This window comes from Miniopterus schreibersii (genome assembly GCF_964146895.1).
Source record: "Miniopterus schreibersii genome assembly, chromosome: 5".
Classification (NCBI taxonomy): domain Eukaryota; kingdom Metazoa; phylum Chordata; class Mammalia; order Chiroptera; family Miniopteridae; genus Miniopterus; species Miniopterus schreibersii.
The window spans coordinates 12,346,206-12,368,987 of NC_138106.1; positions in this window are offsets into that span (position 1 = coordinate 12,346,206).

Genomic DNA, 22,782 nt, shown 5'->3' on the forward strand with positions numbered 1-22,782 from the left:
TGGTCATTGGAGAGGTTAAATAAGATATGCTAAGTATTTATCTGAGTACCTGGGATTTTTAGCAAGCGCTTAGCAAATGTCAGCTAAATGTTTTACAATTTTAATTTTCCAGTTTCAGTTGAGGCAACCGCTGCCAACAGGACTATGTTCTTATTTTTCCAGCCGTGTGTGTGTGAAATCAGGCCACAGAAGTAAGGAGACCCAGCTGGGGGGGGGTTGTCTCAGGTCTGGACCACTACGGTAAAGACTCAGGTTGACGGTGCAGGCTGCTCTCAGAACTTTTAGGAGTTTGGTTAATCATAGTTGAGGTCATTCTTGTTAGACTTGGAGAGCTGAATCTTGTAAAGGACAATTTCATGTCAGAATAAGTCCTGTTATTCAAGCTTAGTATCAGAAGTCGCTGTAGAAATGGGAATTTAAGTAGCCTGTGCACTCTGCTGCCTCCAAAGAGCTCCCAGTGTCTCAGAGGTGACAGTATTCACTTAAACTACCTATTCCTGCTGCCCCTGGCTGATGCCCGATGCTATAAGAACCCAGGAGCAAGAGGCAAAAAAAAAAAAATTAAAAAATAGCAAAATTTCTTTGAATTTCCAGAGTGGAATTTGGGCTTTTATCCCCAAAACTTTTAAGTCTTCATCTACAGGTATCTGGAGCTATTCTCACTTGCCTTTGTATGTAAAGCGTCAATACATTTTCTATTTTGCTTAAACTCTTGATGACCCTACTGACTGTAAGAAAACAATAACAAGGCATTCACATGTCTATAATTATGATAAAATCATAAATGTTAAGGGCACTTGTACTCATTACTTTTCATGTCTCTATATGAAGAAATTTTCTTTAGCTACCTTCTCCCGCCCCTCACACATTGCTCTAAAAACTGAATATTTAGAGACGCCTATAATTTGAGTTTTTAGCACCAGTTTTTGTTTAGATATACATTTTCTTAACTTGAGAGTACACTTGGAAAAGACATAAGTTTGATCCTATCTATAAATATTCGTCTCCTTAATTTTTTTAATATTACCTATTTGTTAATTGTATGTTTCTGTCGGATTTAAAATAAAGCCACTTGTATTTTCCCAATGAGAAACTTCATCATAAATCAAAGTAAGCGTGAAAGGCTGTAAGACTTATTTCTGAAGATATTGTAAGCATAGGCATGGTTTCCTTTTGTGAGAAATCAGCTGCTTTGCACTTTAATCTTCCTTTGCCTCCCACTTCCATTGTTACTCATCTTATCATTTATGCAACTTAAAGTCTGGCACACATGTAAGAAGGACTTATAAAAAACAAGAATAAAAATAGCATATTTGTAAAGGAATGGATGGGTTTTTAAACCAGATTGATTGAAAATCTCAGTTCCAACACTTCTGGCTGGAATTTCAGCCAACTTTCTTAATTTCCTTATAACTCAGTTTGTTTTCATAATTGAGTTAATCTGTGTTCACTTCGAAGGGCATCTGAGATATAGTAAGTGCTAAATAAGTGGCAACTCCTACTTAACAGGAATAAAGATTGTTTAATATCAAGAAATATGAGAAGATGGGTTTAATTTTGAATATTGCCATAATTAAAATGAAACATTAATTCACACAGTAATACATTTGCATAAATAACCAAGGTAGCAAATTCATTGGCAGCAAATAAAAATTGATTTAGAAAATGTTTTGCATAAATATAAAGAACAGTTTCCTAAATGTTAGGAAAATAGGTGAGCATCAGTGCGATTCCATTAATCACCCATTTGAAATGGCTGTAATGTTAGCCATCAGCAATAACAGGGGCCAGCGAGTCTGTGAAGCCTCCAGAAGCCTCCAGAACTTTCACAGGCTGCTGGTGGGATTATAAAATCGTTCAGCCACATTTACAAACTGCTTTTCCGTTTCTATGAAGCTAAATCTACCCTTATTATATGAGACTGCCATTCCACTCCCCGGCGCTCACCAAGGAGGAATGCAAACACTTATCCACAGACCGATTTGTGTGTGAAAGTTAATAAAACTTTATTCATAATAGTCAAAAACTGGAAATAACACAAATGCCCACCTGTGTGAGAACAGATACATTGTAATGAATTTCTATAAAGGAAGTATTTCTCAGCAATAATATGACAAACTACTGATACACTCAATGCGAACCAGTGTCCAAAATAATTTGCTGATGCTGACAACAAAATTCGTACACTTTTATTTCATTTATATGAAATTATAAAATGCAAAACCAATCTATTGTGGCAGAAAAAAGCTTGCTGGTTGCCAGGCGCCAGAGTGGGGACCTATTGACTAGAAATAGGAATGAGGACATTTTTGAGATAATATAGAAGTTCTATATTCTACCTGTTGTAGACGATTACCTGGGTTTATGCATTTTTGACAAAATTCATTGACCATATGTTTAAAATGGGTGCACAATATTGTCTATACCTTAAATCTCAAAATGACAAAAATGTAAGACTATACCAAATATTAAAGATTAACAAAGACAAATAAATATAATTTTTTAAATTATTTGCCCCATGACAGGAAAGAACAGATCTGGTCTTGATGATAGTGACTCTGACCCAATAGAGCAATCATTATGTTATGAATACATAAGACTTCATTCACTTTATTAGTAAAAATCACCTGCTCCTTAGAACTTTCCAGATATTTCTGAACATGTTTTTAATTTTTTAAAATTTATTTTATTATTGAAAGTATTACAGATGTCCCCCATTTTCTTCCCTTTACCCCTCCCCCCATCTCCCACTCCTTCCCAGTTCTTTCCCTGTCTATTGTCTGTGTCCATGGGCTGTGCATTAAAATAGTTTTCCAATATTTTAGGAACTGGCCCATAATATTTTTTGTTCCTTGCCTTTCTCAGGCTTCCACACTCTTCCTCCTTCTGATGATGGTCGTTAGATAGCCACTGTGTGTGGAACAGTGTGATCATCTCAGGATAGACATTGCAGCATCCTCTGTGCCTGTGAGGAGAGAATGCTGATTGCATATCTCTGTCTCTACTTTATTTCAAATATACACCAAACCATTTTTCATTTCTCCTGGCAAAGTAGAAAACAGGTTATATTTTCTATTGAGAGGGCTAAGTAATAATGGCAGTGAGGTAACACATAGAGTAACTCCCATATGCTGGGGAGTCCTATGGGTCCCCCAATACAGAGTATTTTAGTTTTCTCCCCAGATCCCAAACAAGCTGAGGTATAAAATAACATCAAGATAAAAATATTACCTTTATTGTGGATAAATCCAGGTAGAAGGACATAGATTAACATGAAAACAAAAGGCACCCTCTAACGCAGAACTAGGCAGACTTAGCCAGGCTACATGCAGACTAGACGAGCTCAGCAAACACAGAACACCCTCTCCATGGGCAGGCTAAGTCCCCAGAGGAAAAGGGCATCAGTTATTCCCTCCAGATTTCCAAACATATTTCTCTCCACCACACAAGGGACAGAGCAGAGCAAAAAGAAAGTGAAAGAAACATTGAGAATGGTAAAATAGTATTCCGCCCAAGGAGAATATTTTCATGTCCCCCACAAGTTCTGGTCTCCACCCTTCTCCATCCCAGTGAATATTTAGGATGCTAAGTGTATGGATTAAATCACCAGGATTCCCTGGCCTCCTGGCTTAACTGAGTTTGAGGACAGGAGATAGGATGGCACGTATAAGGTCAGGTGGGGCAGTGGCTTTATTTCTCTACAGAGGTCTCTATTCTTACCTATCACCCTTTCTAAAGCTCCAGCTCCAGTTCTTTCTTTGGATTAAACCATATTTTACCCCTTAACCCTTCTTTCCTTCGCATAGGAACATCTCTCATGGTTTGCTCTAGCCCTGGCCCCTGTGGCAAATAATAATCCCTCCTTTTAACTCCTCATGTTGCCTATTAGAGTGTCATCTCTTGTTTTGTTTGTTTGTTTGTTTGTTTGTTTGTTTGTTTTGCCAGTTCCTGTGTTAAAATGGCAGTTTCTTCTGCTGGGTTCCCCTCATTACATCACAATCAAACCCTATCATCTAGGCCCTCTCAGGATCCTTGGATTATCCATATGACAGAAAAATGCAGACATCATGGCAACTAGCAAACACAGTCGAAGTTAGAATACTTGACAGAAGGCAGTGAGAAGCTAATGGAAACTAGGCTATTGAGATGAGTAGGCTAGTAAGTATTTGATATCAAATAAAGCAAATGTAAAGTTCTTTGGAAAAGCCAGCCTGGTCCCCTTACAATTGGCCTGTAGCCCTGCTGGGTGATAACTGACCACACTGTGGACTGTACCAGCGTTTTCCGGATGCTTTGATTCAGCCGGTACTGTGTAAAGAAAGCAAAGCAACTTTGGAGGATTCTATAGTCACTATTTCCTGGTCCAAGGAATGTGAACATCAGTCACTTGAAACTGCACATTCATCGAGATACACTTCCCTCTGAACCAGTTTATAAAGAATTGCATCAAAAAGGTCATGCCATGTGACACTTTGTAGTTCCTCAGTTCTGATATCTTATCATTTTAAAATATGTGTGCTGCTTATCAGACACTGTCACTTCGGGAAAAAATTTTGATATACACAAAGAGAAAGCCAATAAAACAAGATCTCTCGTCTTCGCCACACCAATTACAATATGTTTAGAGTGATTAAAACTTCACAACAAATGCAGATAAATGTAAAGACCATTTTTATTCCCGAAAAGACATTTTTAAGGACTTTGTAAATTTTAAACAACTTTAGACTGTGTCAATTTTTCATACCCCTAAGGCAGTTTCAATTTAACATTATCAAGCCATGCAGGTTGTGTCTCCCTTTTAGACTAAAGTTAAATAAAATTGTTTCATTACCATACCCACAGCTAAACTGCATGAGACATTAGCATCTGTTCAGAAGCGGAGCTCTCCCTGGGGCCATGTGTTGGAGAACTCTGCGTGTCCCAGTGAATCTGAGACAGGACTTCAGATCCCCAGAATACCTCTAAAGTAATTTACTTTTCAGCAGTGGGAAGCCTCGGTCTGAGGAAGAGAACTCTTTGAAAAAAATTTCAGTTTAATTACAAAGATTAGTTATTTTCTTTCAAGTCATCATTTAGAGCAGCACTTTTCCCTGTTCTATAATTGCACCCCAAAGTGACTCACTTAATAGGCAAGAACGACTGAATGTGTATGTTTATTGAACAAGTTGCCACAAGAGATCAAAGGAACAATGTTGTAGAGACTGAATTGAACACTTTTTGCTTCATTTTTAACAATTAAACAAAACATACTAAACTGGAGAAGTGGGTAGAAGAGATAAATATATGCTAACAGGAAGTTTAAAAAGAGAAAGAGCCCGGCCAGTGTGTCTCAGTGGTTGAGTGTCGACCCAGGAACCTAGAGATCATGGTCAGGGCACCTGCCCAGGTTTCAGGCTTGATTTCCAATGAGGTTCCTGCAGGAGGCATCCAATGGATGATTATTTCTCATCACTGATATTTTTATCTCTCCCTCTCCCTTTCTCTGAAATCAATAAAAACATATTTTTTTTAAAAAAAAGAGGTAGAAAGATGGACAGCAGGCTGAAATAAAACAGCAAAATAAAAATCAGAGAAAGTTTCTTACAAGTCTGATACTAACTAATAATCTTTGGCATGTCAATTTTTGTATTCTCTAAGTCTGATTTATCAGCTACATGAAGAGGAACTGTTCTAAATTATTTCTCAGGTTCTGCTTAGCATTTACATTCTGCAATTCTACTGATAAATAAGTTATTAAAAGACAACATAAATATGATAATAATATATTCTCTACCCTCCTGCTCTTTCTCTTTTTGCTTATATTTTCATGGAAATTGATAGTGATGAAAGTCCCTGAGAGAAGGGATAATAGCAGGTACAGAAACTTTTAGAAACTTGAGACATATGATTAAATATTTAGTTTGTTATTCATTGAATATAATATAATCAATTGGTTCAGTCACACTAGTTGCTTTTCAGTTCTGGGAAAGTGTCATGTTCACCCACTTACCTAGGGCACTCAAACTATTCCTGGAGTGCATTCTCTACAGCCCTTCTTTATTTATTTAAAAGGTAATTCACATTTAAATTACAAGTCTAAATGTCACTTATTCAGAAAGAATGTCTTAACATGCTCCCCCTCCCCCCCCCGGCCAAAGCACACACTGTTCACACTAGTTCATCCATTCATATATTTATCATATATTTGTAAGGAAAATTTAATAATGTGTGTATGTTTCCCATTGATGCCTTAGCAGAATACCACAAACTTGAAGGCCTCCAACAGCACAAAGTTATAATCTCACAGTTCTGGGGGTCAGAAGTCAGATGCAGGGCTCACAGGGCTCAAGTCAAGGTGTGTGCAGGGCCGTACCCCCTTCTTGGAGGCTCTATACTGGGAACTGTCTACTTGTCCATTCAGATCATCGACAGAGTTCAGTTCCTCGATTGTGTTGGACTTAAATGGATGTTTCCTTGCTGGCTGCTGTTTGATACAGCCATATTGTCTTTATTTCAATTTGACCATCTATAGAGAGTAGCAGAAAATTGAAGGATTATTTTTCACTTAGGGTTAGGGCTGGGGTTAGTCTTCCCAATGACCTTGGGTGAAGTAGTCTACCACATTCACTAGTTTCTTTTTCTCCCTATGTCTCCTGATTGAAGGAGTCCATTTGCCTGTGTGCATCACAGCCCAGTAAGACACGAACAGGAGTTTGCAGCCAAGAAAGTAAGGATTTATTAAGAGATGGCGCCATGCCCGGAGTCACAGGTAGCTCGCTCATGCTTAAGGACCTGGCTCCCCGATGGCTTCAAGGAGATAAATTATGTAGGAAAAATATCATTAGTCATGGTGACTGATAGAGTTAGGGTCATGATCTCTACTGATTGGTTGGTGCTAGGTTAGGAAGTAATTGATCATTATATCTGGTCCTGATGTCAGCCATGGCATTGTTCTGTCCAACTTCACAAGGATTTGTTCTGTGGGATCGGTCTGCTTTCCTGGGTCCAGAGCAAAAACATTACTGAGGCCAAGATATTATGTTTAGTTTGATTGAAAACTGTCTCAATAGTCAGTAGACCCAGGAATTTGTTCCTAAGACTACTAAATGCTGACCAGAACCTCATTGCTCTGAAGGCTTAATGATTAGGCAAAAGAGATGGAGGTGGGTGAATCAGGGTGCTGGGTGAGGGCAGTTTGAGTCAAAAGAAAACAAAAAGTCAGTGTTGCTTAGCTGTTGAGCATTGACCTAGGATACAGGAGATCTCAGTTCGATTCCTGGTCAGGGCACATGCCCAGGTTTCAGGCTCCATCCCCAGTGGGGGTCCTGCAGGAGGCAGCCGATCAATGACTCTCTCATCATTGATGTTTCTCTCTCTCTCTCTCACTCCCTCTCTTGTCCTCTCTCTGAAATCAATAAAAATACACTTTTTTAAAAAGTGGCCAGATTAAAGAAAATAGGTTTTCTGCTTTCTGCATGGTTACACCTAAAGACCTAAGACTAGTTGTCGATTTTTTGAAACATTAGCTTTTAGAGATTTTGGAGTGGGGAGGGGGAATTGAGTATATAGGTTCCAAATACTTAAGATATTTACATTTTTTGTTCATGAATGGATGTTATTTTAGCATAAAAACATGTATTCAAGGATCACTCCCTCGGACTTGACTATTCAAATGTTAGCATTCCCTGATAAGGTTCTCCCACTGAACTTCAAGTTCCTTTTTTCCCTAGAGTTATTTCCAAAGTGCCGAATAGTCATGTCTAAGATCATGTAGGTGCTGATTAGGCTGGTGAGGAAAGGTGATCCATACCTCTTGATAAGTGGTAGGTCTAAAGCTTTAGGTGTCTTATCCTAACCACTTTGTCACAATGGAAGAGAATTGAATCCTCTGTTGAAGTATCACATAATGGATAGGATTAAATCTTTAAACATTTTACCTGTCACTTATACTATACGATGTATGTACCCAATTTATAAGGTTATTTAATGAGGATTTTTAACTAGTACTGAGCCTGTCTTGCATATAAAATTGAGCATGTTTCATTTAGCCAAAGGAAACTAAACTTTGGTTAAAGTTTTCTTTCAACAAAAAAAAGGACAATCATTACAATGATATACTAATATATTTTACATATGTGTAATTATTTTAGCATTTTCTATTTTAGATTTTTTTCTTCTATAACAAGTTAGTAAAAAAAAAAGAACTCTCAAAATACCTCTGTGTTTTTGAGATGAAGATTTAGGAGAATGTCGAGAAAATTTAATCATCCTTAATACCATTCCTTTCCTAAACTGAAGTAACAAAACTTTGTTTTGTCTAATCTGTATTCAAGGAACCAGGATTTTTTGATATGAAAGATATGCTGACATTTTTATTATTTCCCACTTAGGGCTTGAACTTGGGAAAAATGAAATTAAGACAAAAAAGACAAACAGAGGAGACAAAAGCTGTAATGTGATAGTTTAAAATACAGCTGTAAATGACAGTGATTATTAGAATATGTAACTTTTTAAAAAATAAGAAACTTTTATAAAAAATATTTTAATGTATGTAAAAACAGAATGTGTTATCAAAATATTTTAGTGATTAAGGAACTGCTCCATGGGTACAGAACAATTTTGAAAAGAAAAAGAAAATGAGTTTTACGCTTTTTTTTATTACCATCCATGTTAATAATTTGTAGTAAAGTATTTATAAGCCTTTTTTAATAAAAAAAATACAATGAACTACTTTTAATTTAATATCTTTAATTGTACTTTTCAAACTCTGTTTTTATAGGTATTACAAAACTAGGGTCCTTTCATTCAGATATTATATCTTAATAGTATACTTTCCAAGATATATTTTAATGTCTTTTTTCATAGTCCAGAACAATGAAGACATTTCTGACTTTAAGAAAATCATTTCTCATTTTTAAGTAAACAAACAAAAAATAAGAAACTTCTATTATTCTATTACCATAATGTTCACTTTTTTACATTGCTTTAAATAAGAACATATGCATTAATATAACAAAATTATTCATAAACCTATATAATATAATGTTGAGTGTGTAAGTATATAAAAATTATGCTGTCTAGATATGCAACAGTAAATTATCAATTAACACAATACTACTTAAAAGTCTGAAAGTTAGCTATCTTGAAATTACTGTTTAAGTTAACATTAAGTCCTACTTCTTTGTAACATTATAAGAATCTCCTTTTAAAAATGTTATTGCTATTCTAAGTCATTTGCATTTCAACATGTTTTAGGAATCACTTGCCAAATCTAAAACTATTGCTGGAATTTTAATTGAGGTACATTAAATCTTTGCTCTGTTTGGGGATACATGACCTCTTAATGAATTTAAGTCTCCTGACCTTAAAGCAGGACATCTCTCTATATGCAGGGTGGGCAAAAGTAGGCTTACAGTAGTCTGCATTCATACGCTGTATTTTACAACCCCGTGATAAGGACTTTTATAAGTGATCATTTTAGACGCTTTTTTTAAAAAAGTGTAATCGTCTGTAATTAGGTGTTTGTCTTAGATATATAGGGTTATTTGATTTTTTATAATCTTTCTTTTTGTCCAATTCTTCTATCAATCACTTGGGTGTGTTATTAAAACCAACACCTAAGTTTGCAGATCTGTCTGTTTCTCCCTTCACTTCTGTTATTTCTATTTATTTTTTGAAGTGCTTTTATTAGAATTTAAGAGAAAACAAGACAAATCTGTGTGTGCACATGCTTTTTTGCTTCTTACATGTTTTCTGCTTCTTTTGCTGGAGCAGATTGGTGGAGCCAGTGTCATTTCCATTCAGTCCGGAGAACTGTTACTGTTTCTTGTAGGCCAGGACTGTTTGCTTCTTCCATCAAATAGCAGTTATCTTCCACATTTTCTGATTTCTTACCTTGGAAAATCCCTTGTCTTAGAATAGGAAGAAAGCAAAGACATTTCAAGAATTCTCTTGTGGTTACCTTTTTATCCCTCACTTTGCTACATTTTCTAGAAAATCACTTCTCAAATTCTCTTTCCAAACACACATCACAAATGTCGACTTCAGATTCAGGGGTCGGCTGAATGTCAATGATTGTTCGGGGTAGTTATTACAAAGCAAAGCAAAAATAAAACAATTCTTGATCTATACAAGGGCATCTTTATTCTGTGCTCAAGTATTTGAAGAGCAGAACATAAGGAACTGGGGTTCCAGGGAGGTGAAATTACTTGTGCTACATCACAAGATTATAGAATTTATTTAGCAAAAGAATCAGAAGAATTTCCCAGGATCTGTATGACCTGCATCAAGTTGTTGGATTGTATTTTCTCAGTGTTATATCTCCTTATGCACCATTGATCACAATTTTATGTATTACTTTTTAACAAGAACAACAACAAAGTGAATAGGCATTTCTAACCAGCAAGACATTCTAGATACTAGGATTGACTTTTGAAATGCATTTTCAAATTATTTCAGCTTTATCTACATAATCCCTTCTTTTAAAAAAAATCTCATTTTACATATCCAGATGGATAAAGCCAGATATAAGACATGGTCCAGCAGTTAATGGCATTTTGTAACCTAAAATTAAAGTAGCAGTGAATATATGTTATTAAATTATATAACTAAACATGTTTAAAATAAGAGTTTATACTAATGAAATGGAGTCATTTATGCCGTGATGAGATACAAGATAATACTGAATGAGAAGCTGCAGACTAGTGCATGCATTTGTTTTATACCTGCTATCTTTTTTTATAATATTAGCTAGTAATAAAATAATATTTTATAAAGCATCTTATTTTAAATAATTTTATATGGATTGTCTTATTTAAAAAAAAAATTCTTTGGATTGAAAATTAATACTAAATTATGGGTCTAAATTTAGTCTAAATGTTTAACTTGAAAATTAAGACTTTATTGGGGTCTTAAATTATTTTATAAAATCCATATTGGCAAGTTACAAGCAACACCATAGTTAATGGATAAGAACCAGTGACATACTGTTCTCTATGTGATTCATTTTCTAGGGTGATTTACTTCTAATGTATAGCCACAGATATTATTTTCTTTAGAATTACAGAGGAACTGTCAAGATGGATGAACCTAAAGTGAACTAATCAAGCTTTACCATCTCTAATTTATATGAAGCAATGCATCTCTGTGAATATTTTACATTTTGCTGTTTAGTATGCATTATCTAATTGTGCCTGGCAGATGCAGAAAATGATAAAATGTGTGCTGAGTATATAAGCCATGTATTATACTAATTGTAGTCTAATTTTTAAAACTATAGTGAAACCAGGAATCTTTACATGGGAAAGTCTGACTTAAACTTGTTTCTTGATCATGTCATGTATTTCTAAATCACTGATATTCAATCTTTTTTATCTCATGTCACGCATAAACTAATTACTAAAATTCTGTGGCACGCCAAAAAATACATTTTTTGGCGATATGATCGAAAATAGGTATACTTTTGATTTAGTCACACCTGTCAGCTATTGTTGGGTTGGCTGTTGTCATTGTTTAAATTTTATTTGACAATCTAAGGGAAAAGACGTCAGTGCCCCTGACTAAATGGTCAGGTGTTGCATGTTTTAAAAATTCTTGCAGTGCAGCGGTTGAAAATCACTGTTCTAAATAATAGATATAACTGATCTGCCTAATATCATTTCAAAGCCTTGAGGTGACTGTTAATAGAAATCATTTGGAATAATTTTCAGTATGAAAAAAACATTTGTGGAAAAATTTTAAAAGAAATATATCAAATTTAAGTTACCCTGAAATTGCAAAGCTGTAATTTTGAGAGCTCGTAGCTTTTATTCATCTCCAGCTCTGACAGAGTACTCTCCTGATAATATTTTAATAGATTTGTAAGCCAGTTCTGAGCAGAAAGTCAAAATCCTCTTTGTAATGCAAATTCATTATAGTTTAAACCCCTGCAGCCTTTAATTATCTTTTTTTTTTTTTTTTGCTAAAAATCTGCATTTTTCTTTTTTGTTTCCATTTCATTATGATATTGAAAGAGCAACTCTAGTTAAGCGACTATTTTTATGAATATTAACTGAACTGGGAAGTATTTACACATTTAAATAAAAATCAGGTACTTTAGAGACAAGAGTAAAATCTGTTTTACTGAGCCTGCATTAAATATCATTTCTGCTTGATAATTTTATATAGGTTCCAAAATTTCAATTTGGAAAACTATAAAATTTACCAACAATATTAAGTTTATATAACAAAATATTTTGAAATTTAATTGTTATTGTGTTTTTATATTTACTTTTACCGTACTGTAAAATTTTGTACACATTTCTTTTACCTTTTTTCTAGTCAAGAAAATCCTAGAGCACAATATGGAATGTGAAGCACGGCAGAGTAAGACTATTCTTATTTCATGTGATAAAATATATTTGGTACTTCCTATCTTCCTTTCTCTTTATGATTCACTAAATGGTCCATGACAGGAACCTGAGGATTATTTTTAGTTATCATCTCGCTCATTCCTGGCATCAAATTGGCCACCGAACTTGCTGATCAAACGTTTTTAAAAACTGAAAAACTCAGGTTTCCTTTTCACTCCTCTTGCAGCATCCGTGACCCTAACACTCACTACTTTTACCCTGCATGACGACAATACATACTTTTCTTCTCTAGCCTCTGGACTTTTTGACATCTATTAAATGCTCCACATTGCTGCCAAAAGTAATTCTAAAGAGCACCCAAGATCCTATCACCTCACTGGTACCTATGGAACTAGTACCTTATTATATTCACGTCAAAAGTCAAAAGTCTTTACCAGGCATACAAGGACCTCCAGATGTTAGTCTGTACCTGACTTAGATTTTCTTCCCCCAGGTGCTCTGGTGTTCTCAGGACTCCAAACCTATCAGTGATTCGTTTTGTGCTCTTATTTACTGTAAGGAATTGTGAGTCATCTAATATATTTATACAGAATTTACCTAAAGGAGTGTCAGATGAAATCATTGTCCTTATCAAAATACTTATCCAAAATTACCCTTTGAAATACATGTCTCATATTTATTTTCTGTGATGACAAACTTCTGTTCCATGTTTCTTTTACTTTTCTGTAGTAAAGACTTGGTTAACTACTTCTTTCATTTAAACATTGATGTGAACCCAAATGTGTAGGAAGCATCTCTGAGTGTACATTGCGCACCACGAGGTACAGAGCAGAATTTAAAAAAAAAGTGATATCATACTAGAAGCATGGAGTCAGGTCAGCCCAGTTAACAGATTGAAAACAGAAACCAAGTCAAAGAAATAATATAATATATCTAGGAAATGTGGCTAATATGTCAGCAGGCGTATTATATGCTAGAGCCGCCGTGACAAAATACCACAGACCATGTGGTTTCAACAGCAAATTTATTTCTCAGTTCTGGAGGCTGAAAGTCCAAGGTCAAGGTTCAGAAAGGATGGGATGATCCCGAGGCCTCTCCTTGGCTTGCAGATCGCTTCCCCTTTCTGTGTCTTCATCTGCCCTCCTCTCTGTGCTCCCCTGATGTCTTTCCTCTTATAAGAACACCAATTCTGCTGTGACCTCATTTAACCTTGTTACCTCTTTAAAGTCCCTGCCTCCACATACAGTCACAATGGGGTGTCAACACAGAAATTAGGATGGGTGTGTATGTGCAGAGGGGGCACAGTTGAATCTAGAAGAGTAGGTTATGGTGGAGAGTACAATACCAGCTTCACGTTCTAGAACATTTCCCACTCTTATCTGGCTGGGTGATATTAGTCAAATACTTTTTGTATTTGAAATTAGTTTCCTCAATTGCAAAATGAGAGGCTCGAACCTGATGATTTGTCAGTCCATCCACTCGTGAGGAATAACTGAAATCAGAATTGCTTGAAGCCTAAGAATTTTAAGCTTTATTTATTCATTAATTGTCCTTTGGGGGGAGCAGCTTAGAGCTGGGCATCCGTTCTGTCTGTGGTGAATGCTCAAGCTTCTGTAGGACTAATGGCATCTCTTTAATTATGGCCTAATATGGAGACTTCTGCCTCCATGGGCAGAGCTGACACAGATCTCATGCCGACAGCCTATGTTGGTTCAGTGACTACAGAGTAAGTAGTATCCTTTCAGTCAATTGGTCATTATACTGTGTCATTATATAGGTATCCCCAGAAAGTCTTAGATTTCAAGAAAGCATTACAATATAATGTTAGAATACAAACATCTGCTGGCACATTGACAAATATCCACAGTTAAAAAGACTGGGAAATTGTGGTTAATGAAACAACAAGCATTCAAAGAATGTTTCTATGCCCAGGACACTGAGAAATCTGAAATACTAAAATATGCATTAATCAAAGAGATACACGTTGTGATGTTTATGTATGATGAAATAATGTTCTGCTTTGGAAAATAACTGTGATTTACTTACAGTGTGCATTGCCTCAAGTCACATAAATTGTTTGCAGGAATTTTATAAACATATAATTTATAATGAACTTGTCTGTTAAATGAAACACATTTCAACTATTACAAATTTCCCTGTGAGGGCTTGACATAATGGTTTTGGGGTTTTTTTGCTATAAATCACTTTTTAATGTAAGAAATCACTAAATAATATGAATATATATATTTTTTATTTTAAAGGTCAGAGAATATTCAACGCATTTATTTTGTTAATAAGAGTATTGGTGGAATAAGCTATAGTAATGTAAATGAATACAGTAATTTCCACAAGGTACATAAACTGATTTTATACAACATAGCCTATTTTATTTATATAATTATGAATTTATGCCCTTCAAAGGTTAAATATATTGTCTGATATGTATGACAGCTTTTCAATGAAATATGTCTATACATTTCATTTTTTAAAATTGCCTTGAATTATATGTCCTGACTTACCTGACCCTTTGTGGTTATAGTGGAAGGCAAGCAATCGACTTCGAAAACTACAACTGTAATGGCACAGATGGATGTCTTACTTTTCTAGGCTGTGTAATTAATCAAGACTTTTCCAATTACATTGTTGAGTGGTTAGCATAAATATTGTTAAATTCTTTTTCTAAATCTTAATCACCACTCATCTGGCCAATACACATATGGCATACAGGAAAATTTGCATCACAAATAAAGTGAATAGCTGGTAAAGAGTAGTTTCAAAAGTTGATAACCATCATTCTGAAGCCAATTTTGTCTTTGTTTTTTGTTTTATTTCTCTCAGGTTTTTTTTTGGTTTGTTTTGTAAGTGTATACCACTATGCTAAAATACTAAACTGTGTCTAATTTTAGGAATTCTATGATATTGATAGCTTATATATTATGTTACAGACCTGTTTTATACGGTTGTTTTGCTTCCTGCTTTTGCTAACAGTTATGGTTCATAGTTAGACTTTAGAACAACGACAAACAACAACACTGGCTTTGAAGCCAGCTTCTCTATTGTTACTCACTTGTATCTTGGGGCAAGTTATACTATATGTTTGCCTTTGTTTCTTCATGGGCAATATTACTCAAATGGCAGTATTGCTGTATTGACTTGAAAAGAAGAAGAATTTAAATAAATAAGCATACCACTAAAAATATATCTGCTCTATTATTATTAGATTGTGGAATTATTTTTCAAGCCAAAACCTCTTTATTTTTTCTCAAGATAAGAGCCAATTTTCCAGTGTCTGTCTGCTCCACACATCCGTGACATAACTGGAATTATTTGGGGTTTATCCTTCAGATTTTTTTTAAAGGCACAAGGTGTTTTGCAATCTATTTTCTATCTATGTAAAAGATTATCATCGAAAAAATTTTCTGCCAGTAAATTAACATGTCATTATCATCATTTAGTGGTCACACAACATCTCTGGCATGATTTTCTAATCTCTCCTCTATTGCTGGACATTTTAGAGTATTTGAAATTTGGCACTTTTAAGATAATACTGTCATTTTCTTTCTTTTGTCCAATTTTCTTGGATATTTAAAAATATATTTTCTTATGCATTATATGGCTATTAATCTTGCTTTGATATATAAGTTTTCAAGCATTTTTCTCGCACTACACTTGACTTTCAATTAGTTACTTTTTTTATATACATAAAATGTATATTTTGATTATTTGTATTTTAGCCAAATCTATTTACATTTTTCTTCAAATTTTCTTTTATTGATTTCTTGCTTAAAATACATTCATTTCAAAATTATATATGAAAGACATTGACTTAAATATTTCCTCCTTTTCAATAATGATTTACTGTTTTTCTTTTTTTATGTAAAGGGATTAGTAATAAATTTGTGATTGTGACACTCTGGGATTACATTTGCCATGGGCTAAATGTTTGTGTCCTGTCAACATCTGTTTGACTAAACCCTAATCTCCAAAGTGACAGTATTAGGAAGCAGGGTCTTTGGGAGGTGGTTAGGTCATCAGGTTGGAGTCTTCCTGATAGAATCAGTGCCCTTCTAGAAGAGACAGAGTGATGATTGGTCTTTCCATCAAGAGATGTGACAATTCTGGGTCTTTTGTCCCATTTTTGGTTTTTAATTTATACTCATAATTTGCCAAGAGATTCTTACCTAAGAATTAGGATTGGGACTGTCCAGAATCCATAGATCGTGTGAATCCAAGCCCTCAGGGGTACCTAAGGGTACAGCTATTGTTACAGATTCTCATGGGAGGCATTTTTCAGCCTTGGGCTAAGGAAGGAGAAAGGCTTGTTTCTTTGATCACTGTCTTTAGCGTGTGAATTTTTTAAGCCCACCCTTTCGTGTTGTGTATGTAGGACTTGAAGCTCTCCCCTCCCTCTACATAGTTTCTTTTCACTTTCCTAACTTAGGTGAACACAATTTATTTCTCCAGTATTGTCACGTCCCCTTGGGTTTTGACCAGGTCTAGCTCCTACATACGACCTTCCTTCTGTCCTCTCCCTGTTTTCAGTTTCAGGAATTTATTTTTGTAAGCTTGACCTACCTATATACAGGGTAAGGCAAGAGTAGGTCTACAGCTGTGCATAGGCAAAACAGTTTATTCTTGTATTAATATTTATTCTTGTATTATTTTCCATATGAATGACTGTAAACCTACTTTCATCCTACCCTGTATTTAATAGGTTATTTGTTGCATTCTGTACAACATGCTAAATGTTTTTACGGGAACATTCTTTAAGGATATATAGATTGCCATAATGCCAAAGCAGAAATACTTCTCTTCTTTTAAAGATTTATTTTTTCCCCCATTAAAATTCCTCTTTAAATAAGTTTTGGTTTTCAAGTAATGATAAATTTGAAATAAGACTGGCATAGATTATATATTACTCATCAAATTCATTTATCTAATTTAAATAATTCATTTATATACACACCTTAAAAATTTGTTTTATGTTAGTTATATATAGTATTAATAATATATACTATAAATGTAATATACATTATATGTTTATATTACATATGAGCGACATGTTATTAATTATATACTATTAATGCAATTTATTATATATTTATATATGCATATACATGTGTGTAATTCTGTCTATTTAGCTTAAGGCATCAGAGATTAGATTGATCCATTGATAACCACAATCATGGTTGCAATAAAAATTTTGCATAAGAATATTGAAATATAGCCCGGCTTGTGTGGCTCAGTGGCTGAGCATCACCCCATGAAGCAGGAGATCATGGTTCGATTCACAGTCCCTGCACTTACCCGGGTTGCAGGCTCGATCCCCAGTCGGGGGCGTGCAGGAGGCAGCCAATCAATGACTCTCTCACCACTGACGTTTCTCTCTCTCTCCCTCTCCATTCCTCTCTCTGAAATCAATAAAAACATATTTTTAAAAAAATACTGAAATACATTGTTATTACCATATTAAGACTAGTGCTATCTGATTGTAAGAAAGAAAATTAATTTGAGGATTTGACCCTATTTTGTTATCTAGGTTTTATGTAAAACCTATAATTCCAGATGGTAATAACAATTTACACTTTTAAAATATTTTCGTACAGAGCATCAATCAACTTTACAAATAACAATGCAATACTTTTATTCACAGCAATGTTATTTATTTTTCCATATTTAAAAGTTTCATTACTTAATGTAATTTTAGTGACTGTATAATACTATGATTTGTAAAATACTTTCCCTTTTATTTAGTTTTTATTGTAATAATCATTACAGAGATAGGTGATTTAAGAACTGTTACCCCACACTTAGAGAGGGGAACTGAGACTCAGAAAGTATGTGAATTATGATCAGTGAAAAGGAGAATTATCACTCGACCTGGGTCTTCTTACTCCATTCCAACATTATTTCAGTTCTCATTTTTAGTTTTAATGCAGCTGAAGTATTCTTAAAGGACTCAAGTTTTCCTAGAGCCTTACCAATTTTTTGCATTATGTATTATGGTCAAACAGCCACTAGTCCAGGCAGTGCGGGCTATCTGAATAGAAAGTACTTCCTTTATCTTTAACAATATAACATTATTCACAGAACTGAGACTCTTTTCTGATAAGGAAACAATAATGCTCTCTATATTAATGTGCTTTGCCTATGAAGGTTTTAGCTGCAGTTTATCTATTCTATAGACTTGTAGTTCTTATAAAAATAAATTATTTGCAACATAAATAAGGTTTCTGAGCACTTGATATTTCTTTTGTCCTCGGAAGAAATCACTGTCAGTTGTTTCCATAACTAAGTGCAAAAGACATATTGGAAATTTGGCTCTGGTTTTCTTTATTTCAAAGCATTCCCTTTTTTACCTATAAAGGAATTACAGGTTCCCCATCACAGTGTAACTATCTCTGACAATGATATAGCAGCAAAATCTCCTAGGAGAAACCTTTGCAAAAAGAACATCCATCCTATTTTGGACCGAGACCAATGGAAATGAGCCAAATTCTAGATTTTCACCCCTTAGAGACCAGAGGCATCATCCTAGCTGTCCCCATGTTTCCTAGCCCAAGATATCCCAGTATTTAAAACCAGGAATGTGGCAAAAAAAGTGTACTATTGAGCACAACCTGATAGGTAAGATTTGAAAATTAATTGTAATATGCAAAGTTCATGCCAGTGGTAAGAGCAGGGTGGTTTTCCCCTTTATTTCTGTTCTATTATTGTAGTATATTTTATATTCTAGCTGACCTGCTCTGACTAAGTCATCTGGTATGCTGAATAAAAGTGGAGAGATAGGGCATCAATTTATTTTTTCTAAACTCTAGCAAAAGTTGTCTTATTTTATCAATAACTGAGTTTTCTCTAGAGTTTTTGTGGACTTTTTTTGTTCAAGAAATGAAAACATGAATCTATGGCTTACTAAAATTTGTTTTCTTGCCTTCACCTTATTTTCCAAAACTGCAAGTAGTTTAGAAGACTTTGACTCAATTTCTGTTCTTCTAATTCATATGCCAATTGTGTCCTATACTTTAATTCCATAGATGTAGATTTTTAAATTCCAGAAAACGTCTTTGTTTTATACAAGGAACATTCATCTAGATTTGATTTTCAAACCTGCTCACTTATTTAATCTTCCTAATTTGTTGCACCTCAAGCTTCTATCTGGATTACTTTCCTTCTACCTATATAAAACTCTTAAAATATGTTGTATATATATTTTGGTGGTTACTGCAATTTGATTTACCTACCTAAAGATGTCTTTATTTGCCCTCATTCTTAAAAGATGTTTTCTAAAACTAGGTGGAGAGTTATTTTCTTCCAGTACATAGAACTGACTGACATAGATCCATTGACTTCTTTCACTAGTTCTGTTGAAAACTCAGTTATTGGAATAGTTACCCCCATAAAAGCTAGTTTGCCCACCCCCTGGCTTTTTTTAAGGTGTTATTTCTCCTTTTCTGCTGTTTCATTATTAAATGTCTAGTTATCATTTACTTTTATCATGCAATTTTGGCTTTTGTGGGCTTCTTGAATTGGTTAATCATCTCAGTGATTAGTAGGAGAAAATAAAATCGCCTCTAAAACAAATACGAACATAAAAAATAAATGAATCAAAATTTCTATAAAATTGAAAGTCTTGTGTCCTATTTTTCAATGTCTAATACCAATTATCCATTAGAAATAACTTTAAAATTGACACTTAAGGTATTGATAATTAAGAATTTAAAATATAAGACTTAAATTTTTATTTATATAATCTGAATTGGCATAATTTAGATTATTTTCTGTAAGTATGAATCTTTTAGTTTTACTTATGTAAAATCAGATATTGGATATGGGATACAGGAAAATATATCTTTTGAAGAGAATATACCTGTGAAATAAAAGCCTTGGAAACAAAAGTTGTAGTTTTCTCACTTTTTAGTAGTGTGATTTCAGGCATCCCTGCCTCAGTTCTCCCTCCCCACCCATCCCTCTCTTTCTCCTTCCTCTGGCCCTTTTCTCTCTCACTCTCAACTAAATATAGCTAAACATATCGGGCTGCAGGAACCCTTCCAACTGTAGCTGACAGTGATCATTTACATAGTAATGTCTACTCTCTTATGCCTTTTTCTCTCTCTTTTCTTTAATAACAGCATAAATCAGAACTACTTTCATCATGAAAATTCCTCAATATAAAAGTAAAGTGTGCCTCTAATGAAGTAATTGTGCCTGTGGTTTAATTCATAATCCTGAGGTGATAAACACCTTTACTATTTGTGATAGGTTCTCAATAATAAACAGATAAAAACCATGTATTTTTAATTTGCAAACATTTTTCATACTCACAAGAAATATAAACCAGTAAGAGGAATTACAAGTCCAAGTATATTGTCATAAGAGTACCGACAAGGAAACATTAGACTTCAAAGGAGTTCATTATGACTAATCTCTCCCCACCCCCCCACTCCCTCCTCCCCCGGAATTCATCCGACTGCTCCAGGGTTCTATACATCTGTATCTATTTTGTTCATCGGTTTATTTTGTTCATTAAGAGGTGTAGAGAGGTCCCACTGAGATATGGACACAGACAATAGTGTGAAGAAGGCCTGTGGGGGTTGGGGGGAGCAGGGAGTAGAGGGGATCAATGGGGGGAAAAGGGGGACATCTGTAATACTTTCAACAGTAAAGATAAATTTGAAAACGTACTTATTTAACATTAAAAGCCTTAGGAAACAAGGAAACAACACCGTATTTAGCCAAGCTCAATAGATATATAAGAATGTGTACATATAAATATACATACACACACACATATGTGAAAATACATCAATGATGTTAAGACTGATAATATCTAGATGAAGGGATTAGAGGCTATATTTATTGCCTTCTCCATGCTTTTCTATTTTGTAAGTTTCCTGCATTGTAATGTATAAAGGACCACAAGACTCCTAAAACAAACAGACAAAAACAAACAAAACAACAACAAAAAGCGTTATTTTTGTGTGTGTGGCAAAATCACGCAAAATTGAGTGTAAAATACCGAAACATAGGATATGAAATTAACAGAAAGATATGGTTTTGATTAATGCTTCTGGAAAAACAGCAGAAGTGAGAAAAGGGTGAATGAGTAATGCCACAATCTACATGACGTGCAGGAAATGACAGCTTTTAAAATGTAGCTGGGGCTAAACGTAATGCAGGAAATGAGAGACCGGGTGGTAGGAGTAAAGGCATTTAGATTTGATTCCTTAGATAATAGGGAAACTACTGAAGGTTTGTAATCCAGTGAGTAAACCAATCATATATTTAGTCTAAAAGATCTATATGGTAGAGATGGAGAGAGAGCGAAAGCCTCCTGGAGCCAAAGAGAATGGTTCAAAGGTCTATTTGATTGTTCTAGGAAGAGCTAACATTCATTTCAACTGCATACTAACTTGGAAAATCTTGCATGTAGATGATTATATTGAATCAAGAGTGGATTTTGAAGTAAAAATTAGCCTCAAGTGTTCTTTTTGTGCATGCAGCCATTTATTCACTGACAAAACAAATGTTTTTAAAGCCAGTAGACTAAATTTAGAATAAAGTTGCTCTGAGGTATTTTTAGTTGTAAAGGAGAGAGAGGTCAAATGCAAAGACATATAAACAGAACACAGCCTGCAGATGTGTTTGGCTTTCATATAACCAAAATACATGAATAAATAAACTTGAATACTTTTAGAATAAAAATAGTTCCTCTAGTTTATGAACTCATCAACTCCCTATTGTTCTATTTGTGTACAACTTATGACACTTACTCAGCAAGTTTTATTCTGTTACTCTAATTAAAATGCCGTCACTAACTCTGTCTTCCCAATCCCATACTCTTTGTTACACATTTTAAATTATTTTATTTTTTACCATTTTATGTTTAAGTAACTATTGTTTCAGAAGAAATGGCCAAAATGTACATAGAGATCCAGATATATATTGCTTCCTTTTAATTTAGATTTTCCTAGCACTTACATAATAAAAATGCAATGTAGTTATTTAATATTTTATTGCTTGTCTTCTCTTTTCCCAACACATCCCACTAGAAAAACTTCACAATGGGAAGAATCCATTTGTTCACTGGTATATGGTGCTGAACTACAGAAGAATTCAGCCAGCTACAGAAGAATTTCATTAAATATTCATTGAACATGGCTAATATAATAAAACCTAGTGCTGATGTGGTATTTATTATTTTCTATATGTAATTCCATACCATGTGTATGTTGACTCACTCTACAAGAGTCAAAACCCTATCAGGTCAGTACTAACAACACCCTCACATTTATTTGCGGGTCTGACCTTAAAGTCAACTGAATTCCCCATCTCTGATTTAAAATGCTCATCATATTTGTTGTTTGGTTTGAAATACTGGGAAGTCTAATGGTAATCTCTAGGCAATATAAGACATTCAGTTTTTAGTAGACTCATATCCTCTCTAAACAGTTGT